Here is a 27,155-nt window from a genome sequence, read left to right as displayed (position 1 = left end):
CCAGAACCGAACCTCCTGATTCCCTGCATTTTCTGTGGTATCCTTGGAGTTCCAGACACCAGTCACATGAGATACCTGTATGTCTCCACATCATCAAATGCTATTTTAAGACCTTCTCTCAGAAGGGCCCCAGGACAATGAGCTCTGGCTGGCTGCCTCCAGCCGCACAGTCTGTTCTCAGCGGTGTGTGCCCTCTGTGCTCTGGCTGGCCATCTGTCTGGCCCCGTAGGGATCTGCACTGCTGGCCCCCTCACTACTCCTAAACCACGTGGTGGTGTGAATGGGAGACTGAGGCTGAAGATGCCCGAGCCACTTTGTAAGGGAGTGTTCCTCAGTAGTGAGGTAACCAGGAGGCCTGGAAGTGTGGGGACGAACTGTGTGGGTTCTGAAGGCAAACTACGTGGTTCTACCAATTACTGGCTGTGGGACTTGGATAAGTTACTGGCCCCTAAAAACATCCTCAGTTTCCTCATTTGCAAAATCTGTAACAAGAATGCCTACTTCACAGGGTTGTTGTGAAGGTCAGAGAGGAAATTTACACAAAGCAAAGACCCTGGCCCACAGTCTACACATGGCAGCTTATTGTTAGCTTTTAATGATGCTTCATGAATTTAGAGGGGAATTAGGATGTGGAGAACTTCTCGATCAAACGGACAAAAGTCAGAACAGAGAACGGTAATTTGTAATGAGTAATGCAATAGTATTTTGAGTATCATAGAAAAGTAAGGCTGAAATTGAGAATAATTTGTATGGCCACTGATGGGGTAAGTCAAAGAAACTGGCAATAGCTTTGCAGGGGAAAGATTGGAAGTGCCTTTCACCCTTTCCTGCTTTATGAGATCCTCCCCCTCCCCCACATGCCCACTTCTCCCTCAGAGTTTGTTATGGCTACTTAAGAAATTGGTGTAAAAATAAATATACCAGAAGTTTCTATCCATGTTTATAAGTCTACGAGGTAGGAACTTTGAAAGAAGTTTTAATTAACAATAAATTACATCAATTGAATATATTAACATTTATACTATTCAATTAAATAATAGAAGCCTGCTGGCCACAGTATAGTAGGCAAGTGAAATGTGTTTTGCTAGGTTTCAAAATGAAGAAAAAAACTGCTAACTCTCTTTAAAGAATTGCTGCTATAGGTTAACTAATGTGGATGATGACGGACATAAACCTCTGGCTTTGTAATACTCTGCCGTGGTGGATATTTACTACATTAGTCAGGATAGGCCAGGTAGTGCTGATGTAACAAACAGCACCAAAACTCTCAGGGGCTAAACAACAAGGTTTATTTCTTCTTTATGAGAGATGCCCATATCATTTTGTCTGAGGCTCTGCTCCATGTTGGCCTCCCTTGGGACCTAGGCAGATGGAATAGCCATCACGGGGCAAGTTACCAGTTATCATGGCCCAGGGAAACAGAGTAGTGGATTAAGCCCAGGCTTTTAAAGCTTCCACCTGGAAGTGGCATATATCATTTCAGCTCAAATGTCACTGGCAGAAGCATGGACACACTCAACTGTAAAGCAGCAGAAAAATATAGTCCTACTATGTGTTTGACTACAGAACAGAAATGTTGGGTGAACAGCACTAACACTACTTCATTTACATGCGTCTTACCAGCCATAAACTTCTCAAAGGTAAAGACAGTGACTCATTCCTCTTTGTCTTTCTCCCAATACCAGCCTGCAGTAGAAGGGCAATAAATGTTAAGTGACTGGTTGACTGTAGAGCTTAGCATGTGACTGGAACAAAATGGGAAACAGGGACAGAAAACTTGATCTTCTTTTCCCCCTCCCATTTGGCACATCTCTCCTTCCCTTGTGTCAGGATTCTGACTCTGGAACTGATTATCTGGGTGATCCTGGACCGTGCTTTAGCCACTCTAAACCTCAGTTCCTACAGCTGGAAAATGGGGATATTGTTACTCCCTTGTAAAGATTGAGTAAGATGGCATGTGTGGAAGCCACTTGTCATTAAAGGATTGTGGCTCTGGCCGTTGCCCAGTGCCCTCTCTGGGAGCCCTTGGTTGTCCTCACTGTCTGCTGAGCTGCCCTATTGAGGCCTTCTATCCTCAGGCAAGGGCCTACCATGCACTCCATCTCCTCTGATCTTTTTCCCACTTCCTTCCTTTGATTCCCATATCAAAACTTACCTGCCCTATATCCTGTTTCTTCAGAACTCAGCCTCTTACGAAATAGGATAAAGTCATCTCTATTAATTCATTAATAGATATTAATTAATTAAAAAATCCCCCCAGCCCTAGAAATTGCTTGACCTAAGGGATAATTCACCCAAGGTAAGCTACCAGCAGTCACTGATTCACAGTATGTCCAAAATGAAAGGTGCCTTAGGGATCATCTTGTCTGATGGCTTTCAAACTCTTCTTTTTCAACTGAAAGATAATTCAGAAACATAAAGGAGTCTGCTCTGATTGCAAGGATGTGAGCAGCACCTCCCTGCTCAGCTTTCCCCACCCCAAAAGCCCTAGAGCACATGCACAGGATTCCACTGATTCTAGACCAACCCTCTGGTCTTATGGAAGAGAAACTGAGGGCCAGAGAGAGGAGGGGACTGAGAATCCCACAGATAGGCAGGACTGGAGTTGGAGACCCTGTCACCTGAGTGCTGGTCCAGACCATGTACTCTGACATACTTACCTGGTAGAAGAAGGTAGCCAGAGAAGAAAGGTGTTATTTCTGATGACTCATGGAATTTGCTCATCTAAGGGCAAAGCAAGTGTTTTCTTCTTCTTCTTCTAAGGCCCTGGGTGATTCTAGCCTGAGATAATAAGAAAAAAAAACTTTTACCTCTAAGCTGCTGGTTTGACTGTAGTACAGGCTGTTAGCTACTCAAGGTCATTATTGTGTGATGGCTTATCAAAGGCCTATGTGAAACGTGTGGGATTTTTATGAGCTTATTTTTATTATAGTAGGATGTTTAGAAGGCCCCTTACGTACAAAGAGCTTTGAAAACTCTAATGGTGCCCCATAATCACCCGCATAATTATAAAGGTCAAATTGTGCTGAACAAACTTGAGAGCTATTTTTGACTAAATTAGTGGATGAACAGAACAGAATATTAAAAAAACACACATGCAACTTTTTTTTGGTCACCTCTTTCAGCTCTTCTGGGTACAACAAAATCTCTCTCAGAGCTGGAGAAAATTACTGCTCTTGCGTTTTCCTGCTTTGTGTAAACCCCAGGCAGTTTTCTTTCCCCGGGTTTGAGACATGGAATGGACAGACTGTAGACTAGGTCTCAGAGTAAAGAGTTGGCTGTACTGAGTATTTGGATATATTTGCTAAGGAAACTTGCTCCAGTTTGTTTTTGTTCCTGTCCCGCATTGCCCCACAGTCAACATATGTCCCCTCCAGAGCAGGCCAGCCTCGCCGGACGTCCTTCTATGGAGATTCCTGGGCTTTCACTTGCCATCCTCAATTTTCCATCTTACACTAGGAAACTGCAAGGTTAGAAAAACAATGGACCATTTCCTTCCTCTTTCTTTAAACTAAGAGGCTGGAAGGAGGACTTTGTATTCATTACTCACAAGCCAGGCTTGAGGATAAAGGTCATTACAGTTCAAATGTAACAAAAGTTAAAATCCACAGGTCTCACTGGCTCCCCAGCCCAGCTGGGGTCAAAATGGCACTTATCCTGGCATTAGGGTCTTTTGTCTTACCCCAAGTCTTGTCTCAGGCTTTGTAAGTATTTCTGGCTCACATTTGGAATCTGAGCTTGCTAAAAAGAGCTCAAGATTATGGGCATGGGGAGGGGGAGGAATTGACACAAGATAGGCTCAAGTTAGGGAAAGTCTTTCCTCTAGGGCCTTGGCCCCTGGGTAACCTAGAATTGTCATTGTTATTATTGGTCGTAACAGGTACATTTTTTAGAACCCCAGATTTAAGAATGCTCCCCACTAAACAGTTAAGATGGTTTTTCCTGACATTTTTAATTTCCTCTCTGTAATATCCTCTTGCTGTGGACTGTTTTCTCGCGGCTAGACAGTTTGTGGCCAGAAAACCCTCATCTGATGGGTGATGTAGATGCCCCGGTATAGCTGTGTTTCCTCATCACGCTGGAGGGGAGAAGGAAACCACCTTTCTAGCGCCTTGCACCAGGGCTCCCAGCATGTGCTGTTTATACTAAAGAGCAGCTGTCATGCTTTTTACAAGCCCGACCTCTCTGTCACACTTGACATCTACAGGAGAGAGACAGAAGTACAAAGCAGCAGCAGCGTGACCATGGGGCTACGAGGGAGGGTACAATGAGAAACTGCATCAGTAACACAGAAGAGTGACAGCAAACCCTGCACAGCCAACAGGCAGGGCCACAGTGGGAGTTTCGGGGGGGGCCCAAGACGTTTTTGCCATTGCGGGCCCCTTCCTCCATAAAAATAGAACAAATAAATAAATAATTACGAAGACAGAAGTATTAATGTTTTATATTACAACATTTCCTTTGACCTGGAAGTTCATGTTTTTCTTCTTATCTTAAAGGAAGTTAAAAGATTTTCCTGGGCCCCTACAAGTTTTGTGGGGTGTAGACACTATGCCCACTGTACCTAATGGGTAAATTAGCCCTGCTAACAGGAGGCAAACTCTTCCTAGATGTAATTTGAAGAAAGTGAATATTTATGAATTAGGGCAATTTCATTACTTAAATGACAATGCAAATTATAAATCAGTTTGGTTCATAAAATGAGAGAGATTAATTAAATGTGTGTACAAATCCACACATCAAGCTCTCACAATTAGCAATAGGCTTGTATACAAGGCCTTTGACATTCCAAAGTAAATTTTAAAACTCTGTTTTGGGGGTAAAAGCCAGAGGTGCTGTAAATATTGAGGTGGTATGGCCTTGGGTCAGATCCTGGTTCCACCACCCACCAACTTGGGCAAGCTATTTTACTCCTTGAGCAAGTAACTTTATTGTTCTGTGCCTTGGCTTCCAAATCCATAAATGGGAGATAATGATAGTTACCTCATTAGGTTCCTGGGAGGATGAAATGAAGTCATATTGGTAAAACACTTAGAATAATGTCTGGGACTTTGTAAATTTCCATTAAGCGTTAGTTATTGTAATTACTAGTGTTATCATCATCATGAAGTGTTGTTATCCTGTTCATCAGATGGGAAAACTCAGGCTTCACCAATATTTTGCTGGACAATCATTTTGCTAAGCTTAGACAGGTAATAAGTTGTTAAAAAGAAGGATTTGGGGGCCAGCCCCGTGGCCGAGTAGCTAAGTTCGCGCGCTCTGCTTTGGTGGGCCAGTGTTTCGCCAGTTCAGATCCCAGGTGTGGAGATGGCACCGCTCATTAGGCCACACTGAGGTGGCATCCCACATAGCACAGCCAGAAGGATCTGCAACTAGAATATACAACTATGTACCGGGGAGGTTTTGGGGAGAAGAAGAAGAAAAAGAAATGAAGAAGATTGGCAATAGTTGTTAGCTCAGGTGCCAATCTTTGGAAAAAATTAAAAAAAGAATTTATTTGAGATTAGAATTAATCAACCAATAGCCTGTGAAGAAAAGAGTGGGAAGTGACATGGAAAGTTCAAAGATAATTAAAATACAGATCTCACCTCAAGAAGAGTACTTCATAGTTAGGGAGACAAGAAACATGCAGAAAGGGTCGGAGATAGTCAAAAGGGCAGTGGGCAAGCTCTGTGAATAGCTGAGAAGGGAAAGGCCGTAGAGGTGACAAGCAAGGTATCGCAGACAATTAGAACCCTGCTCAGTAGTGAGGATTCCTCCTGGACGTATTCAGGAGGAGAAACTGCTTCAGACTTTTTACTCAACAGCACCCACCACATTCTATCTAGAATTGCCAAATTTCAGTTCGGAAAAATGTCATATTTCAACTGAGTAGGGAGCAAAAGAGATTTGGTGCTGCCCCCACCACACTGGCAGAGTCAAACTAGGTGAGCATAGACATCTCATACATCTGACTGGAAATAGGACAGAGAAGCAGCAAAAACAAAAGCACAAAGGATATTTGGCTATTCGAACAGTACCAGCAATTATATTAATATTACTTTATAGAGTGCTTTTAACTTTTGGAGATTTTTACATTTTTATTTCTCATCATTAAAATTATATACTGTACAAGGACTGCAACTACTATTTTCGTTTAAGGATGAAGAAACTGAACTTAATTGATTTGTCTAATATCGTACAGCTAAATTTGGGGCCTTCAGGAGTGGAACTTGAATCTACTAATGCTCTTTGTTGAATTATCATGTTGATCATAATGATGATAATGAGAGAATTTATTGAGCCCCTACTATTTCTTTGGCAATATGCTGTCTCTCACAGCTACCTGATAAGGTGAGGCTTCTCAATTCCATTTATAGTTGAGCAAACTCAGTCTCGTCTGGGTCAAGTAACTTATTCCAGGTCCTGTTTCTAATAAGTTGAGATCTTGTTCTAGGTTTGTCTGACTTCAAGGGTCAAGGTTTTTTCTCTGTGCTTCTTCCTCATTAGTTATTGGGATTTGAGTGGATATGGTTTTACTTTAATCTTTAATGAATACTGGCCCATGTGATAAACCAGTAAAGATTATTCCAAAATAGTGTCCAGTTACTTCAGAAAGATGCCTTTGAAAATAATCCTTAGTGCTATTTCCACAAATGAACTGAAGTGTAGAATTTTTCAGAAATTAGGCTGAGGTGTAGGGAAAATAGTATTAATCCCACCCTTATACTTAATCACAGTAACATTATGTATGTATTCTGGAGGACACAGGTCTGAAGGTCTGTTCTAGACAGTGTCAGCCTTTGTTTTCAACTTGCTGAGTGAGGTGAGATGAGCCTTCAGGTTGAGCCCAAGGAGGGGAGCCATCACTGCTCATAAGCTGCCTGCCCAGAATGTTTCCATGTTTCTCCATGGGGTCCTCTGAAACACAGAGCTCTCTGCCATACATCCTATACGCCTATCAATATGGATAGTATCGAATATGACACTCTCCACCCTTCTGAGCAGGAGCAGATTGCAAATGGTGGGAGACCAGTGGTGAATTGGCTTTTTTATGCCTGAACCTCAACCTTGTCCCCATTTAAAGGATTCTTTATTCACAGTGGCTTGCCTATGTGTTAACATAGCCCCCGCTTCCTGCCTCAGTGATTTTTTGTATTGCCTTTGTGGGCCTAAATTTCTTTGAAGATCATGGGTTTGATAAATAAACAATAATAATAATTTTGAGAAATAAAATTTTTTATGAACTCCCAAGTCAAGTTCAAAGTCTTAAAGGAACTCTACTCTGTAAGTATATGGAAGCGTTATGTTAAGAATGCAGCTGGCTATTTATTACTGTTTTGTATTAACTAATTGGAAAACACCTAAATCACAACTAGTCACCCCCGCAGTTCAGGGTTGATTAAACAGCCCATGACACTTTTTCCTTCATAGGCTGTCTTAATAGTAATTGTAACGTCTTGCCCATTGGATTGAATTAATTATTCCTCATTCTTTCTAGTGTTCCTCTCTGCAAATGTCCTAAAAATATCCTACCGTCTTGCACCATTGTTTTCTTATATTTCACAATGGACACATAGAATCACGAAAGTTTAAGCAATTGTTTTGTTTAGTTTGGTTCTTTCAAAGGAATAGATAAATCATCACGCTACAACATGAGAGAGAGGAAATGACAGTTTTTGTCTTTTATTCAGGTAGCCTATATTTACATGAGACCACAAAGAGTTCCTGACAGGATGTCATTGGCTGCATTTACCCAGTTGGGGCTTGAGATGAGTCTTCTGCCACGTCACAGGGCAAGCTCTTCTTTTATTCCGGTCTGAGAATAAATCCCAGATCTTGGACTCTCCCATGAAATTGTGAACTTTTAGAATAGAGATTTCAGGCCCCTTCGCAGATTTCCCATTAATTTTTTTTCTAATTCTGTTCCCTGTCTCTGTGCCAGTCAGTCACAATATCCTACCTTGTTGGATGTCTTGAACAATAGCTCGAAGGAACTAAGTGAAGATCAAATATTCATTGTAGTAACTAAGGTTTACTGAGTACCAGACCCTCTTTAATGAGTCCTGTGAATTTTTTTTTAAGATTTTATTTTTCCTTTTTCTCCCCAAAGCCCCCTGGTACATAGTTGTATATTTTTAGTTGTGAGTCCCTCTAGTTGTGGCATGTGGGACACCGCCTCAGCATGGCTTGATGAGTGGTGCCACGTCCACGCCCAGGATCCGAACTCGCAAAGAAACCCTGGGCTGCCGAAATGGAGCACGCGATCTTAACCACTCGGCCATGGAGCCGGCCCCTCCAGACCCTCTTATAAGTGGTTTATGTGTATTAGCTCATTTAATCCTCACAACAACTTCATGAAGAAGGGACTATTTTTGTCCTCATTTTATCGATGAGGAAACTGAGACATACTGCTTGTGATTTACCTGAGGCAAAGGCCTTCCCTCTTCCTTCCTTCCCTCTTTAACTTCCCCTCTCTGCCCTCCCCACTCCTCCCTTCGCCTCTTCTTCTTTTCTCTCCCTACCTCTTTCTTTCCCTTCTCTTCTTTCCTTCCTCCCCTCCCCATTCTTCTCACCCTGCTTTCCCTCCCTTCTCTACCTCCTTCCTTCTTTCCATCCATCTCTCCATTCATCCAAGTTAAAAATGTTAATTGAGCACTTAGTGTGAGCTTAGCAGTATTGTGGGCACTGGAGGTGGCAGTGAACACAGCAGACAAAGTTCATGCCCTTGTGGAGCTTAACCACTATCCTATACTGCCCCAAACTACACATCTCCCCCAAGGAGCTTTCTCTGATTAATTCCACCAAACTTCCAACCCACCTGGATAATCTCAACCCACCTTCCATTGCAATCCTCTTACATAAATAAAAAATTCAAAGGGTCATATTTTAGCTAATGTGACTGCTTCAAAACCATGATGAGCCAATAGGCAATGTCTATCTTTGTTATGTACCTTAGGCACCTTGGGGCTGAGTCGTGCCTCCTGTGAGTCATCACAAAATTCAGTGTAACTGCTAGGCTGTCTACGTTGTAATGCGAGATACCTGGGACATGATTGGCCCCACTTCAAAAAGAGATTTGATTTTATTTTACCTGATGAAACCATTAAAAAAATTTAGTCTTGAACAAATGTGGTCATAAAGCTGATTTAGGATTTCCTGAATGATGTTTACAATTTGAGAGTGGAGCATTTAACCCCAAGAGCCATGGATAGTGTTAGCTTTGGACATCAGCTTGAGCTTTATTAAAACATTCCCCCCTTAGAGAAAGTTTCCAGATATTTTAATTGCAATCAGTTAAGCTCACTCCCTCTCCAACTTTCCCACTTCTCCTCATATTACTCTTCTCCTCGTGTCAGGTGGTATAGGGGAAGACATCGTTTTTATATATTTTTAAAATCTGACTTAGAGAAAGTACAATTGGGGAAACTCTTAGTATGGATTTAGTGGGATGTATTTATATGGTTTTCAGTCACTTCCATGTTATGGCTAGTTATTCCAATATACACGTCTTCCAGGAAAATTTCTATTGCCTGTTGTGTCAACTTGTCTGACATCGTAACACAGAGATTCAGGGAAGAGGTTCTGTCTTGATATTAATGTGTCTGATGGTCCCCACCACTGAAAGCATGTGGATTGAAGAGGAGAAACAAGGTTTGAAATAGACAGCATTAAAAGCCAGTCTGGGGATAATTTTTCTAAATCTTGTAGCTCACATGTGGCAGAAACTTGATAGATATTTTCCCAAAGTTGACAATAATCCTAAATATGCACATGACATGACCATCAATAATAAAAACAAATTTTGACCAACTATGTTAGAAGAAAGGCATTTATCTTTCTATTTATATTTAAAAAATGTAAAGTCATTGTCATAGAAAGGTGTGATAAAAGAGTTTGCAGCCAAAAAAATGTAAGAATAAATATTTTATAGATGTGTCAGGCAGTTAATTAATACAAAATATTATGTTATCTTTTTATGGGTTTTGTAACACTCATGATATTTGTCAGCTTTTAAAATTTTCAATTTGTTGTAATTTATTTTCTAATTCTCAATAAATATTTACTTTTACACCTAATTTTATTTGTGATTTATATTCTTTGAGAAGACCCCCCCAATTATATGTTTCTGTCCTTTCAAAGCCTGAATACACTCTATTCAAGAATAATTTGATGTAATATAAAGCAAAGTGTGTGTGTGTGTGAAACTCCCCAGTCCTAGACCTTTCCTGAACCAGTTAGTCATTAAGATTTTTCACTGTCAAATAAAGAGAACATGAAAAACCAAAGGCAATTTCCCACATCCTCTCTTTATTCAATATCACTGTATCCTAGTTATTAAAATATGACATTTTGTTTGCTCTTTGTATTAATTAGGATACATCACTCATGCTGTTACAAGGAGCCCCAACACTTCAGTGCCTTTCACATTAAAGGTTTATTTTTCATTCGTGTCCAAGGCCATTGGTGCTCCATGTGGTCATTCAGGGACCCTCACTTCTTCCATCTAGTCTTCTCCACTGTCTGTTTTTGTATCAGGACAGCCAATGGGATAAATAAAAAAGAACATGACAGATTGTAAGAGTCATCAGAGAGACTAGGCCTGAAAGTGATATGTGCCATTTTTACCCACAATCCATTTGCCATAACTCAGGCATATTGCTTCACCTAAAGAGGCTGAGAAATTTCTGTCTCCTCTTCTAAAAGAAGAGAAACATGCACATAGGTAAGTAGTAGTGTTCTCTGCCATAGGCTTCAATGGATACGTAAAAAAAGACAATTTTTTGGAGATGGAAATAGTCTCACAGGGGAATTGTCACTGCTCCCAAATCTATGTGCATTTAATTGGGGATGCCATTATACTTTGGTGAAAAGAGTATGGGATTTGAAATCAGAATACCTGGATTTGTATTTGTCCTAGCTTATCGCTTGTTAGCTATGTGACCTTGCATGAGACAATCTTCCTGAGCATCAGTTTCATTAACTGTGAAACAGGGATGATAGCTTCGGCCTTATCTACTGCATAGGTTGTTTTCAGGGTCAAATGAGATCAAAGGAAGAGTTTATTGTACTCTGTGAGGTGCTTTACAAATATAAGTGCCCGCCTCCTTCTCTCCTTCTTCTCCTCTGTGGTCCAGTTTCCACTCTTACTGCCCGGATGATATGTTGCATCTATCTGGTTATAAGGAAAACAAAGAGAGATGCTAATGCCTATGTTACTAGGAGACTAAACATTGTTTTCAGTCTTCCCTCAGAGACTCATATTTATTTTATATGTAAAATATATATATATATTAGTTCCTGGATTTGGAGGGGGAAAAACCAAGATGGAATATATTCCTTTTAAATCAGTGTTAAAAAGAAGAAAGCAAATTGTCAGCATCCCTAGGTGTTGACTTATGCCATCAGCCCTTAAAATTCGGTGTGAAAAATCTTAACTGTCCTTAAAGTCACCTCCTTCCTTCTACAGAGGGAAGCCTTTTAGAACAGGTTGACAGATATGTGAGGAGTGGGGTTTCTTGAAATATTTTCTTTTGGAAAAAAGAAAAGTAGAGGATAGATGTAGTATCTTGAATTTTCCTTGAGTTGAGGTCATTGAACAAGTAGTATACTAAGTGGAGTAGAATTTTCTTAATGAAGATATTTTATATTTTAAATATATTCATCACATCTTATTTCCTAACTATTGATATGTACATCTTAATTATAGTAAGCCCAAAAGGATTGATAGGTTTTTGTCAGTATAAATTATTTTATGGGCCTCTAGGTCTCTGTCTTGGATAATGAAAGAACCTCTCCCAAAATATGTGCAAAGGATATGGTTTAGAGATAACGTGTTTTTTGTGTGCATTTTTGTTTTCTTTTTCACAGTTTCCTTACTTCTTTGCAACCCTCCATCCATTGTATCAGTGGCATTTATTACTTTAGGAGAAGGCCAAAATAGCTGATGCCAAAAAGTCAGTTGAGTTTCTGAATGTATTTTTTCCGGTCCTCAGAGAGACAATATTCTTGAAAACTGAGATTTTTACTGCAAGACTGAGCTCTCAGAGCTTAAGAGTCTGGATGTCTCAATGCATAGAGTTTATGCCAAATCACAGAGTGGGGTGGAACAGCTCATGAGTGTTTTCCTGCCCAAGGGAGATCAGTTTTGAGCAGCAGGTACCCAGGAGGAGAAACAGAGGTCAGTAGCTGGTGAAGAGCTGGAGCAAGTGCTCAGTGCCCTGCTCCCCCTCCTACTGAGACTTTGGGGAACCTCAGGATAGAATAGTATGGATTTGAGGCCTTGCACTTTGCTTCCTGATAAAGCTTAAGAGAAAAAAAACAATTCTTGTAGGTAAGTCTCCCATTCCACCATGGCTCTGCAGCAACCAACAACAACCGACAATAGGAAGGTCCAGGCAGGGAAAGTCTAAAGAAGCACTCTAAAATATCGGCAGCCCCAGAAGATGCCAGGGAGTCAAAAATGTTCCATCCCCTGAGATGAGTGTGTAAGAGCAGCCTTTTGTGTTTACCGTTTTTAGCACATAAAATTCATAACAGCTACAAATGTGAATCATTGCATTCTAATTTTCTTTTCTCATGTCTAGATGTCAAATGACCCAAAAGTCTCTCGAGTCATCTGCATGACCTTCGAGGACCCATCAAACTGAGAACAGTGCAGGAAGCAGGTGTTTCAGCCGTGGATACTATAGTGGTAAGTCCCAATGATCAAAGAACAAGCTCCATTGGAAGCCAGCATGGATGGATGCTGACTGGCAGGGTTGACATCAGCTGGTACTCACCAGCAAAGCCCTGTCAGTTGTGTCAGTGGTGTCTGTTCTGATTCGTTGATGAATGTACCCTATTGCTTGTTAAATATTTTGAGTATCATACTTACTGATGACCTTGGCCTGATGCTGGGAAGTTTCAAAAGCCCCTTCCCCAAGCTTGAATCAACCCCTAGGAATAAGGAGAAAAGAAAGGGGAGGGAGCATTCTGAAATGACTGATGACTCCCTCCCAGGGAGACTAGAATAAACAAGGGACTAAGTTTACCTTGATTGTCAAGCTTAATTTTTCCCTATCAGTTTGTGAACTAATTTAAGCTCATTTACACTGAATAAAAGAGAGCTCCATATTTTTTAACATGTGAAATTGATAAGTGCCACAAATGTGAATCACTGGAGTCTAGCTTTCGCTTCTCATCTCTAGGTGTCAGATGTGCCCCAAAGCCTCTAAAGCAATCAGTCATTAGCTGGGGAGGTCTGAGGGAGATGTTTTCTTCTGCAATTTTAGGGAGTGGGAGGAAGGGCTCAAGGGTGCTGTGTTACCAACTGGAGTTGGACTTAGACGCTGGCAGAGTGCAACTTTACCTTTCTACTTTGTAGGGTGACAAAATCTGTCAAGCAAACCCCACAACAGATAAGGGGCTGAATAATATGTTTCTTTCACATGGATTAAAATCAGGAGGTCTCAATTTCAAATGGGAAAAACAGCAAATGGAAGAAGAGTAAAAACTAAAACAAAAATACTAGAAAGGAAACAGACAGATGTTGGTAGCTTACCACAGAGTTCATCAAAGGGGCTTAAATATTCTTCTAGAAAGGGATGTATCAAAATGTCTGGGAATGAATTTTTAAAAGTTTTAAGAAAGAAATGTTTTGGATCTATGTATGAAAGCAGATAAATTCAGAAGGATTTAAGGTGTGGTCATGTGGAAAAGTTACTGGTCTCTTAAAAAATGTTTTATGTGCCTGGATAGACTATGATGGGGTCATTGGTTAGGACCCCAGAGATCTGGACCATCAATCCAGAGAGATCTCAGATCAAGGCTGAGTGCCCATACAGAAGCAGTGTGCACATTGTGAGCCAGTGGAATGGGTGATCCGCCGAGTGAGGGAGGTTATGAAAACCAGGAAACATTTTCACTGGTCTATTTGGGTTTTAGACTACTTCAAAGTGAGAAGAAGAAAAGAAGAAGGGGAAGCAGCTGGGTTAGATGTGCTGAGCATCTTGGCTCAGTGCTCTACTAAGCTGTATTTATGAATTATCTACATTTAAAATTTAAAACAATTATAGAATTTTCACTTTAAATAGAGGATAGCAAAAATAGGTAAGAATGGAGAGCATGAGAATATGACTGATGTGGGGCAAGGGAAATGGTCTCCTTGGTCTCTTAAGATTCATTTTGATTTTAAAAGTCAGTATATTTTTCAAAAGTTCCATCAGAAGACATTGCATTGGATTGCTACAAAGTGTCATCAAGTGAGTCTAATAATGATATTCATCACAACCTGGGAAGTGTTCAGAGCATTTGCTACACTAAAGAAGGGCTTGTGAAAGTTATTGTTCATTCAGTATCTCTAGGTATCAGAGTAATTTTTTAAAACTCATATAGAATCAGGGCCACCTCTAGGCTGTACAGGGCCCTGGGAAAATGTTTTTTGCAGGGCGCCTGTCTATATAAACAATTGGATTTATAAACATAAAATGAATGGATCCACGTGAGGTACAGCCATTTATCAATGAATATTTAGAATAATGGGTAAAAAAGTGACACTTACATATTGTTTATTGACCACTCAGTGCATGAGTAGATTCTTCATGATGTCTAGCCATCTTTTATTGCTGTTTAGGTTCGGGATCTACCTCTCTGTTTTCTTTTTTGTCAAATGCACCGTTCCTGGCTAACTTCATATATCCCACCATGGGAAAAATGTGAGAAATATGTTATTATTCGCAGTGCCACAGCTCTTTGCAGCCTGTTTGTATTGAAACAATATGGATAGATCTTCTCACCTCTTCAGGTCTCTAATAACCATTTATTTGATGCTGGTCATATCATTACTCATGACACTTCATCCTCCATTGTACTGCCTATGAATCTGGCCTCCAATGACTCTTAAATATCATTACTGTGCTTCTTTGCTGATGACTACAAATGCAGATTTTACCTCGAATATGCAGAAAAATGAGAACAATAATTTTTTAGTCATGTTAAATTTACTCTTTGAAATTTTATAGTATAAATGTAGACTAACACATTTTTCAACCTTGCCTTCTCTTGAATGCTTTAGGCTGTAATTACTGCAATCCTGGTGATCTCTTTCAATGTTGATGATAGGAGAGGGTCCTGTGGGTCCAGCAAGAAGGGTGGTCCCATTCCCACAAAAAGACCAACCTGGGAAAATGCAATGTCGCCACATTGATCAGAGATGAGGGGACATCTATTGCAAGGATCTGTGGCCCTTTGCATTGTGGAGCAACAGTCTCAAAAAATCCTGGAGAGATGAATAAGGTTACTCCTGAGGACGATCTGAAATGTGGCAAGGAGTATGTGAGGGTGGGGTCACCACCCTTGGGCTGGCAATAGGTGGGGGCACATAGGATGAAGGATCCTGCTGCCCCCCCGACCCTGGGGTTCTGTAGACCGGAAGCAGCACTGCAGTAGGAACACTGACAGGCTCACAAATGCCAGGATCCAGCTCAAAAGTGTACAGTGAACCCACAGCCCTGAAAAATCCTATGTCCAATGAGGGTGAGTCACTGAAAATCAGTAAGCCAGCACCACTCTGGTGGCCCAGTCTTATATGAAGAAGCACCATGCTGGCTAGTGGGGGTGACCTGTCTCTAGGCCAACCCCCTGGACCAGAGCCTGACCACAGACTGCAGACTACCATAGAAGTATGAGGTCAGGGGTTCCTTGGGGCATCTAGTCGACCCCACCCTGGGGAAGGCAGTTGGGAAACGCCCTGAAAAGGACAAACAGGGACTAGGGCCCATGCAAGTCCTGGTCTGGGGTAGGGGTGTCTGACCTGGATGGCATTACTAGCCCTGGGAGAACCTGGGCTCCTGAAGAAGACTTAGAAAGACTTTCACAACACTTCCAAAGCACTGAGAAGTGGGTGGAGGTGGGCTGCTTTCCTGGGTCTAAGGGGGTGCTATGTAAGGTGTTGTATTGTAGATTTGGAAGCATTGGAGGGATCATACATAGATGGCCATACTGTTGACTTAGAGCTGGAGATACTTCAGCCCTTCACTTTGCAATGATCTGTCCGAGTGAAGTGGTGCAATTTCCCAAAAGACAACAGCTATATATAATTTGTTAGGGAAGTGTGTGTATGTATGTGAATTCCTCTAATGCACACGTGTATACACATATACACATCTACATATAAATGCATGTAAAATAATATAAGCACATAATTTGTTTTATATATTTGTATAAATGTATATATAAATAAATATACTTGTATCTTTCACACATATATCTCTACCATTTGATAGAAGAATTTGGCTTCATTCATTCATTTAATTCATTTTTTTCCATTCCACTTTTTCCATTGTAACCTATTTCTTGAAAAGCAACCGTTTTCATGTTTTTGATCCAATAAATCATTTTAATATACAAAACGATGACACTAATCTTCATTACTTAAGAGAGCTGGACAGGTATATTTACAGTTAATACTGGGTTCTCTTTATAACCATATTTTCTTTATGGTTGAGTCTTTTGTGTAATTTGGAAGATTTCTTATTAATTTGACCTTACTTGTCTAGTCTGACTTTTTCCTTTCAGTATATAGTACTTCTTGTTATATTTTCAAGAGAATACTTTATGAAGAAAAATTATTCAGCAAATAAAGGAAATGAAAACCCCAATGGATATTGTGTAAGAATAGAATTGTATCATTACCAATGAAATATTCTTTCCTATAAACAAAATGAGGAAGCAGACTAGGAAGCATTAAGTATGCTTAAATGTGCTTAGGTCTTGGAAATTTTAACTATGAGAAGCACAGGCATCACTGCATGTGTTTAAGGGCTCTGAGTTTCTCATTCTCTACATTCACGGGAATTCTGAGAACTGGTACCAAGTATATGTTTTGCGCTTTGTGACCTCCTAACTCTGGCAATGCAAAAGGTACCTGGAAGCATCTTGTAGGTATGGTGGCCATATCTCAAGTAGAGGGAGAGAATACAAGGAATAGAATATGAGGAATATAAGGAATATAAGGGAGAATATAAGGTGGAATGAGATTTATGGTGAGGCAGTGGTGAATATGGGCCTGGAGGGCTGGAGAGTGATTTGGAAACTGGAGTAGTGGAGGTGGTGGGGTGCTGCCCAGTTACTCCTTCAGGAGGAGGTACCCATTGCCCAGCTTCAGGGAGGGTTGGCTGCTGCTGAATCTCGGTTGAGTCCTTTTCTGAGAATTGCTTTTTGCCAAAAGTTATGCCCCCTCCCTGGGAGAAGCCCACTGTCAGTGACTGGTCAATGTGGGGTAGAGCACACAGCCTCTAGTCACAATTTATGACCTACCTGAAGGGCCATCTCAACTCCAGAGCTTCATGTGGGATTGGGTGAGCCCTCAGTTGTGGACACATCATGGTTCAACTTCCCCCTTTGCCCAGTCCCACTTCCCTTACACCCTCATAGGTCTTCCCGATATTACTCCCCAATGCGCCTCCTGCACACAAATCTCAACATTTCATTGTCTGTTTCCAGGACACCTGATTTAGGACAGTGTCAGCCTTTCTAAGCAGATGGTGACTTTGGGAAATAGTGAGATATCCAGTTTGGCTGGGATGTTGTGTTGAATGTAGGGGCAAAGTGAGGCAGTAGTTTGGAAAGGATTCACCATGGTAGACAAAGGGCCAGAGTTGGGGCATGGGGAGAATCAATAGTTTTGAGCATGGGACAGCCTTATGGCCAGTTTAGGTCAAATTATCAGAATTTTCTTTGATGTGTCTCAGGGACTATATTATAATAAGAAATAAGAACTAAAAGAAATCAGTTTCTAATGTGCTATCATTTTTAGATGGAAATCCCAACATCAGTGGGCTATGTCTTTTGGATTTTTTTTCCTCAAGAAGTAGGTATAGATCTCAGCAGATTATCCACATAAGCAATCTCCACATGCATTTGCAAAATAGCTGGTAAGGGTTAAAGCTATCACTTCTTCCCTTTACAGCACTTGTTTCTATTTGTGAAAAACCTACTGTGTACCAGAGATTATGTATGTTCTCTCTGAACATTACAACCATCCTGCAAGGTAGTATTAACGTTCCAATTTTAGGGAGGGGAAACTGAGGCTTGGATAGGATAAGGGAGTCGCCTAGTGAGTATAGAGTAGAGATGGGATTCCATCCTGGATTTCTTTAACTTGGAAGCTCCTGCCATCCAAGTCAGATGAGCTAGTCCCATGGAGCCCATGATCTGGGCCTCGTGCTCTTGGGCTCTGACTCACCAGGCCTAAGTGGTGACTGAGACATGTACTTATTAACCCTTATAAGTCATCCTCAACTAACTGAAGCTGCCATCCGATAGCTTAGCAGATGACCTGAACGACTGTTTCTTCTTCAATAATAATAACAATCATAAAAAGCACTTCTGTTTTTATAATATGCAAAGCCCTTTTTATGTGTCATGTTGTTTGAGCTTCACAACAGAGCTATGTGGTGAGTAGAACAGAGTATTATCTCCATTCTACAAATGAACTGAGGCTCAAAGAAGTTCACATGCTCACGTTCACTTGGCTCGAAACGGGTAAGACCAGGCTTTGAATTCTGGTTCTCTTTTGTGCTTTATGTGGCTTCTCCTAAACTACTTACTTAAGCATCAGAGAGGCTCTAAGGAGAATGCACCTCTTTCTTTGACCTTGTTTGAACCAAAACACTCTGTAAATACGCTGAAATTGTCTGTGAAAGACTCATCAGCCAAGAAATAAAAATGGCATGTTCAAAGTGATTAAAAATGAGGTTCGACTCTACTGTAACTTGCTGAGTAAACCAGTATTCTGGCACCATTGTACTTGACTATAATTATCTCTAATTATCATTTCATTCTGGTGGATGCTTTCTACTTCTATCAAAATCTGATCTTTCCCCCTCATGTCACCTGGAGGGCCCTTTTCCTAACCTCCTAGGATTGTCATTTAAAGTTGAGTGCCATGTCTCACCAGCAAAAAATTCCTGAGCTATTGAAACAAGCACCTCTTCTCTATACTTGGGTGTTCTGTATCATTGTTTACCTGGCACTTTGTATTTTAATAAGTTTTAAGGATTTTCTTTAATTTTTTTTTCTATCTTTCTGATATCATCTCATCAAAACAACAGTGATTTCCAAGCACTGTAGATTGTGTTGGGTTCCCGGCTTTGCAATATACCTAGCGTTTCTTAGCACCACAATCCTACAGGAGAAAAAAATCGAGATGGGGACTATCTGTAACTTGGAAAAATGGGATATACTGAGAGTAGCTGCGATGGGGGTGGGGAAAGTGTAGGAAGAGAGGGGAGGGGGAGGGGAGGGACAGAAATGGCCTTCGTGAGAAAATGCTCCCTTCAGGCTCAGTCAGGCATTGGGTCTTCTCTGTTGAGAGAAACTTCCCCTTTTTTTACGAACTCCATGAAAGTGAATTGTGTGTGAAGGAAAAATGACCTCACACATTACTCTGCTTTCCATGAAGTAAAATAATGATGGTGGAAAATTTATAAGGAAAACAATTTGATTTCTCTATTTCTCTTGCCATATGATTTTCAATATTACTCAGCGCTTGGACTGTCCCTGCTAAGTGTCTGTCCCTGTTTACCACATTTGTGTTTCCCAACAACTTTATTTAGCAGCTTGCTAAATATAATGCCCCCTCACCCTGGGTCTTTTTTTAAACAGATGAAGGATGAGACAGGAAGTAGTGACATAATTTCCCTGCATTCACACTGAAGTTAACAGCAGAGCCCAGGGCTGGATAAGAACTCAGACCGCCTCTTTTCATAACTCTGCGCTAGGGCACCGATGGTGGGAGGTGGGCCACTCCTCCAGGGTGAAGAGTTTATCAGAGGTTAACAATTTGACTGTGTAGAAGACGGGTGGGCAAACCACAGCTGAGGGTCAACTCTGGTCCGCTGTCTGTTTTCCTACGGCCCTCGAGCTAAGAATGATTATTTGCCTTTTATAAGATTTTTAAAAAGTCAAAAGAAGAAGAATATTTGATGAGACATGAAAATTGCGTGAAATTCTATTTTCGTGTCCGTTGAGTGCAGTTGTGTTGGAACACAGCCACGCTCGTTTGTTTACGTATTGTCTTTGACTGCTTTCATGCTACGATGGAAGAGTTGAGTGGTTGCAACAGAAACTCGAAAAGCCTAAAATAGTTTATAATTTGTAAATTAGATGGCCTGCAAAGCCTAAAATGTTTACTGCAGGGCCCTTTACAGAAAAAGCTTGCTGACCCCTAATGTAGAAGAGGGATGAGATATGGAATAAGTTTTCATCTTTTGGCTCATGCTTAGAGGCCAACGTCTGTCAGTAACAGGAGGCAAAAAAGGGTAGGGCAGTGGATGAAACTAAAGGAAGGTTCAAATTTTTCTCAAAGGAGATCCTATATGAGCCCCTAGGTACATAAAAAGACCCCCCCCCCTTTTGTTTTTTTAAAATCAGTTCTGAGTTTTTCAGTTATGGGAAAGGAAATGACGTTTAGGGAAGTTTCGTGATTTTCTGAAAGCCACACAGCTGGTCAGTCAGTGATCTGCCTGTGACTTAAGCAAAGACCTCTCTTTCTAATCCAGGGTGCTTTCAAGCACACTATGCTCCTGCAAGCTGGGGTAGCCAGAGAGAAGCCATGTTTGCTGGCAGGAACCCTCTGTACCAAAAAAAGGGGAGGGAATGTTCTGGGCCTGTGTCACCAGGGCTCCCCTTCCCCTCCCTGACTGCACCACTCTGTGTTCTTAGCCTGGTAGTGCTAATGACCCATGTGGTTACATCTTATTTCATCAACTGGAGTATGAGTCCTTTGAGTAGCATTTTCAGATTTAACAAATTAAAATACAGGATGCCCAGTTAAATTTGAATTTCAGATAAACAAATAATTTTTTAGTGTATGTATGTCCCATGCACATTTGAATCTATTTGCATAAGATATATTTAAAAAGTTATATTAAAATTGTTGCTTATCTGAAATTCAAAGTTAACTGGGCATCCTGTATTTTATCTGATTACCCTTCTTTTTAAGAGCAGGGATCAGGGACTTTATTCATTCTTTATTTATCTACCTCTTTCCTCCCACTTTGCCATCACTCTCACATCCAATCCCACAGTGCCTAACACCGTGCCTTTCAAAGATATTTATGTACTAAAATTTAATGAAAACCAACCTCTTTCAGGCCACGCACTAGCCCCCACCAAGCTGAGGAGACAGACATGTAAATAGATTCATTTCGCTATATTCTGATACCCACTATAATAGTAGGATGAACCAAGAGCTGCAGGGATTTCAAGGAGAGAGCCCCTCAGCCTTCACGGTAGAAACTGGAAAGGTTTCACAGAGGATGTGATCCCCAGGGTGAGGTTTGAAGTAAGGGTAGGAGTTTACCAGACCAGGGCAAGGAGGGGGAATCAGGGAGAAGGAGCAGCATGTACCAAGTCGTAACTAAAGAAAAGGGTATGGTATGTCCAGGAATGATGAGAAGAGCTGGATGATTGGTGTGCTGGTATCTGGGACAAAGCAGGCACTTGATAAATAGTGATTCAAAGATTAGTCCCAAAAGCTAAACTCAGCAGCTCCATAGAAGTGGCCCTGGAATTAAGACCACTCTAGATCCTTGTTCCCTATACAGTGACTCTAACTGCCAATTATTGGGCCACTAACCTACCATCCTTTAGAATCTAGCAAATGTTCTTGGTAAGTGCCTGTTTGCTGCCAGTTAGCCCCGTGATATAGTTGCCATGTCCTTCTCCATGTGAAAGAAATCCCGTAGTGAAGTATGGTATTCAGTTACTGTACTTGAACTGATGATGGGAGGAGACCCATGGCCTGCCTGGGCCTGAAGAGGGGCATTTCTTCTACCTTGAGGCTCTAACTAGCCTCTGTGATGTAAAGAAGTCTGTTGTTAGTTATCCTTATCCCCATTACATTAACCTCGTGCATCACTGTCCTTTGTCTTTTTCCAAACAACGCTAACAGATAATATGCACGATATCTTCTGTGTGTCTCCCTCCTCCACTCTTCTCCATCTTGTTGGGTACCCCGAGAGGCTGCACTGTATGGACTGTCTCAGTGGACAACCTTGGTCTCACCTTGGAGGGTAGTTGGTGAGAGAGATGGCTCTCTCCCTGCTGAGTCACTCTACGTTCACTGTGTCCCTCTACAAAAGGCCACAGCTTCCGTCAGGTGCCTTCTCCATCCAGCTGCTTGGAGCTTCCCTTCCCTTGCTCCTCCCCTACCACAGCCTTTAGGTAGTAATGGCTTTCCATTCTTGCATACCATGGGGTATGCACTTTTTCTTGTTGGTTTTCCTAAACACTGTCCACACCTTGATAAATCGTCATGACTTTATGAAACTCTCCTCAATTACTCAGTTTGAGTGTGCCATTTGTTTCTTAAAGGAACCTTGACTGATACAGATGGAACCAGTATTACAACAATTATTTCTTTGCTTATTAATTCATATTCACAATACTAAAGACGGAGAAATGGTTAATTCAAAAGACATCTCATACTACACTTTATTATAAATTATAAACAAGTGACAATCTATATGTAAGGAAATATGCTGGTTTTGAAAATAAATTGTATTTCAACTTAGTTAATATCTCTCAGGAACCTCAGATATGAAACACAAAATGAAGTGAATTGTTCAATAGAATTGCTATTTCTTTTGTAGGTATAGATATAAAGTAAAGAGCATGAGCTTTGATGTCAGAAAGACCTAGTTTTGAATCTGAGCTCTTTTAATTACTGCCTTGAGGTTATGGGATGAGTTATGTTACCTGTCTTGGCCTTATCTATAAAATGAGAATGATAATTTGTCCCTCAGAGGGTGGTTGTGAAGATTAAATGAGATATTGGGTAAATGACCTGAATAGACATTTTTCCAAAGAAGGCATATAGATGCCCAACAAGTACATGAAAAAATGCTTAACATCACTAGTCTTCAGGGAAATGCAAATCAAAACCATGATGAAATATCACCTCACACTTTTTAGGATGATTGTTATCAAACAGACAAGTGATAACAAATGTAGGTGAGGATCTGGAGAGAAGGGAACCCTTGTGCACTCTGGGTGGGAATGTAAATTGGTGCAACCACTATGGAAAACAGTATGGAGATTCCTCAAAAAATTAAAATTACAGTTACCTCATGATCCAGCAATCCCACTCCTGGGTATATATCTAAGGGAAATGAAATCAGGATCTTGAAGAGACATATCTGCACTCCCATGTTCATTGCAGAATTCACAATAAGCAAGATGTGGAAACAACCTATGTGTCCATCAACAGATAAACAGATAAAGAAGATATGGTATATATAATGGAATATTATTCAACCGTAAACAAGAAGGAAACAGGGGGCCAGCCCCGTGGCCCAGTGGTTAAGTTCGAGCACTCCCCTTTGGCGGCCTGGGGTTTTGCTGGTTCAAATCCTGGGTGCGGACATGGCACCGCTCATCAAGCCACGCTGAGGCGGTGTCCCACATGCCACAACTAGAAGGACCCACAACTAAAAATACACACTATGTACCGGGGAGCTTTGGGGGGAAAAAGGAAAAATAAAAATCTTTAAAAAAAAAGAAGGAAATAAGAAGGAAATCTTTCCATTTGTGACAGCATGGATGAATTTGGACAGCATCATATTAAGTGAAATAAGCCATAGAGAGAAAGACAAATATTGTATAGTATCACTTACTTACAAGTGGAACCTAAAAAAAAAACAACTCTAGCTCATGGAAACAGAGAGTGGAATGGTGGTTGCCAGGGGCTGGGAGAGGGGAAATGGGGTGATGTAGGTCAAAGAGTTTAAACTTTCAGTTAAAAGATGAATGAGTTCTGATGAATGTATAGAATCGTGACTATAATTAAGAATATTATATTTTATGCTTGAAATTTCCTGAGAGTAGGCTTTAAGCATTCTCACCATAAAAATTTTAAAAAAGGTTAAATGAGATAATGTTTATAAAGCACTTGGCTTGTTGCCTAATAGGATTATTCAAAAGCCTAACTGCTGCTTACAGACACGTCATTTTCATTGGGTCCAACAATTGGCCTTGGGTTCTAGAGTGGCACGTTCCAATAGAACTTTTTGCAGTGATGGAACTGTTCTATATTTGTGCTATTCAATATGTGCCTATTGAATACCTGAAATGTGGCTGGTGTGACTGAGGAGCTGATCTTTTTATTTTATTTAATTCTAATTAAATTTAAATGGCCTTATATGGCTCATGGCTATCATATTGGACTATGTAGATTTAGAGAGTAAACATAAAAGTAACAAGTCATTTTGTAAGATCACCAATGCCGTTCGGACGTGTGAACATAAAAGCCATCAGTAGGATAAAATCAGGAGTATCAACTGTTCGTGCTCCCAGAAACTGACAGGATATAGTGTATGCAATACTCATAAAAAATGTTTTTTGTACTGGAGAAAGCAGATAGATTGAAGTTATACACAAAAACATAAACAGGGGTCGGCCCTGTGGCTGAGTGGTTAAGTTCACACGCTCAGCTTTGGCCGCCCAGGGTTTCGCTGGTTCAGATCCCAGCCGTGGACATGGCACTACTCATCAGGCCATGCTGGGGCGGCATCTGGTCCCACATAGAGCAACCAGAGGCACTCACAACTAGAATATACAACTATGTACCAAGGGGATTTGGGGAGAAGAAAAAAAAAAGGATTGGCAACAGATGTTAGCTCAGGTGCGAATTTGGAAAAAAGAAAAACACCACATAAACATACACATACTTAAAGGGAATATTTTGGATAAATTTATTTTAAACCAGATTATTTGGATAATTATCTCGATTCCTCCTTTTGCCTTGGCTCATTAGATGTTAATATGAGGACTTCTCTGCCCCTCACCCTTTCGGAGTCCATGGCGGGCATTACTCATCACACAGTACTTATTCCTGCCGAGCCCAGTGGGGCCTCCCAATCCTCAACGTGAGAGTGTAGGCAGGTATGACCCATTGATTGGAATTGACATGTGAGGTAAAGCCAATTTACCATCCTGGATTTAGACATGTTCTTTTAAGGGAGTACTTGGGTAATCTGGAAAGAAAAATAACAAGTTAGTAATAAAAAGATAAATATATTTAGGGTTATAGAATTTTAGAGCTGGGGAAGGCTTAAAGAGATGTCTTCTTTTTCTTGGACTTGAGTTACTTGACTATCCACAAATGTACCAAATCTGCTGGGTATCTTCTGATTATCCCCTCTATATCCAGTGCCCACCCTTCTCTACCCAGCTCTGTGCCCTGGGAGGCTGACCTGTGGACTGATCAATGGGCTTCCTTGCACTGGGCTTTCTGTTGGAATTGGCCAGTTGAAGGCACCAGCAGGAGATCTGGCAATCAGATAACAGTGAAGTTGAGGTATTTATTCCCCTACTCCCTTCTTGTGGGGACAATGTGGACTGTCTGGATCTCAGTACTGTGAGTCATAGCTCCAGCCTCCTGTTAGGGACCCTCTCCTCATAATTCTCTCTCTCCTTCCCATTCATTGCCTTGTCAGGCCTAGGGATAGTAGGGGGAGTACTGCTGTTGCTAGCCCCAGATGCCACACTATTTCTTGTTTCCCCACACCCCGGCCGCTTCTCTCAAGAGTCTCCTTATCATAAACTCTCCTCATATTACACAATTTGAGCGTGCCATTATTTTCTGCTGGGACTTTGTCTGATATATCTATGAAATAGGATCTGGATGCCCTCTCTTTGGGCCTTTCTTCCTAGAGGCAATGGCTCCAGGGATAATTTAGGACATTGCTTTTTAAAGCAGTTGTTTAATCTCAATGCCTTACCAGACACCAACTCAGACCCCTCTGGAGTGAGTCATTCTATTTGTGTGGGTGGGGTTAGTTAAACTTCTCAAAGTGTAAGAAAGATTATCTTGATAATGGTGTTAGAGAATTTTCTCAAAAGTCCAAGTGCATAGCCCTAAATAAAATAAACAACCAAGAAAAAAAAGGCCTGTGCGTTTAAGTGACCCACAGCTCAGCTCCTCCTTTCGGGGCAGGATGTGGTCACAGTACTATACATGGTTAAGAAATTTCCCTTCTGAGCCTCTTCATCCTGTAGTTTGGTGTGGATGAAAGCAATTCCAAGTAGTACCTGGAAGTTGAGGTTTTATGTGTGCAGAATTAGAAGAGTTTTGGAAGAATCAGGATAGCTCATGAATTTTCTTCTGTCCCAAAGATTGTTAAAAAGAGCTCTTGGCAGGACTCCCTTCCCTTATTTTGGGCATAAGCAGAAAACGCCTGGCTTTTTATGGCATGCAGTGATAGATGGTGACCCACCTGGACTCTTGCCTATCCAGTGTCATTCTTGTAAAAGTGCTCAAAGCTTCTCCTCCCCCAGACCCTGAAATACCTTTTTTCCCTGAAGTTCTATCACAGTTCCAGAAATTCCAATTATGAGCATGATACCTTAAGGGTATTACAGAGTGATCCATTTTACTGGGTTAAGGCATCATTTTGTGAGAAAAGGGCATTACGTACATATCAGCCAGTTGACATCTTGGCAGGATTAAGTGTATATAGTTTAACCTCTTACCACCTAGTATCACATACAGGGAAGAGGAAAACTGGAGTCCTGATTGGGAAGGAGGTAAGCAAAGGTGTGAGGCCTACAGAATCACTCAGGAACCTGTAAGGGACAGCACAGTGGTGTAGTGAGTGACTACAGAATGCACTGAATGCCTGAGCGTGCCTGGGTGTGATTAACACTGTCATCAAAGATGAACTCTGCAAAAACATGACAGTATAGACTATGTAAAGTGTTCAGGTCAAAGTTTAATAAATATGTTTCCTTTCCTGCTCCATTTATAATGTGGCTGAAAGCTGTCCCAGATAGGAGATTGTCAAAGGATGTCTAAGGCTGTGTCTGATCTTGAAGTACTAAATTATTATGATAAATCAGGAGCCGGAATGGCAATCACCAGTCAGGCTGACTCTGATTAATTAGTAGTGACTACATGAAGTGTTGTGTTGATACGGAGTGTGAGGTGGCGTCCAGTCTCAATGAATAAGAATGACATTGTCAATTGGCAATGGGCTCATGGGCTTGGACTTGGCGGTGGGGGGAGGTGATGCATGTGCGACACATTTGCTAGGCCTGGCAAGCCTTTTTCTGCTTTAATGCATAGTCAAAATGTAATTTCTAGATATTCAGGGGCCCTAGACTGGCTTCAAAGTCCCTAGTACTGCCCTCCT

Source organism: Equus caballus, chromosome 1 (genome assembly GCF_041296265.1).
Source record: "Equus caballus isolate H_3958 breed thoroughbred chromosome 1, TB-T2T, whole genome shotgun sequence".
NCBI lineage: Eukaryota > Metazoa > Chordata > Mammalia > Perissodactyla > Equidae > Equus > Equus caballus.
The sequence above is the reverse complement of the archived record's forward strand: the minus strand, read 5'-3'. Positions refer to the sequence as shown.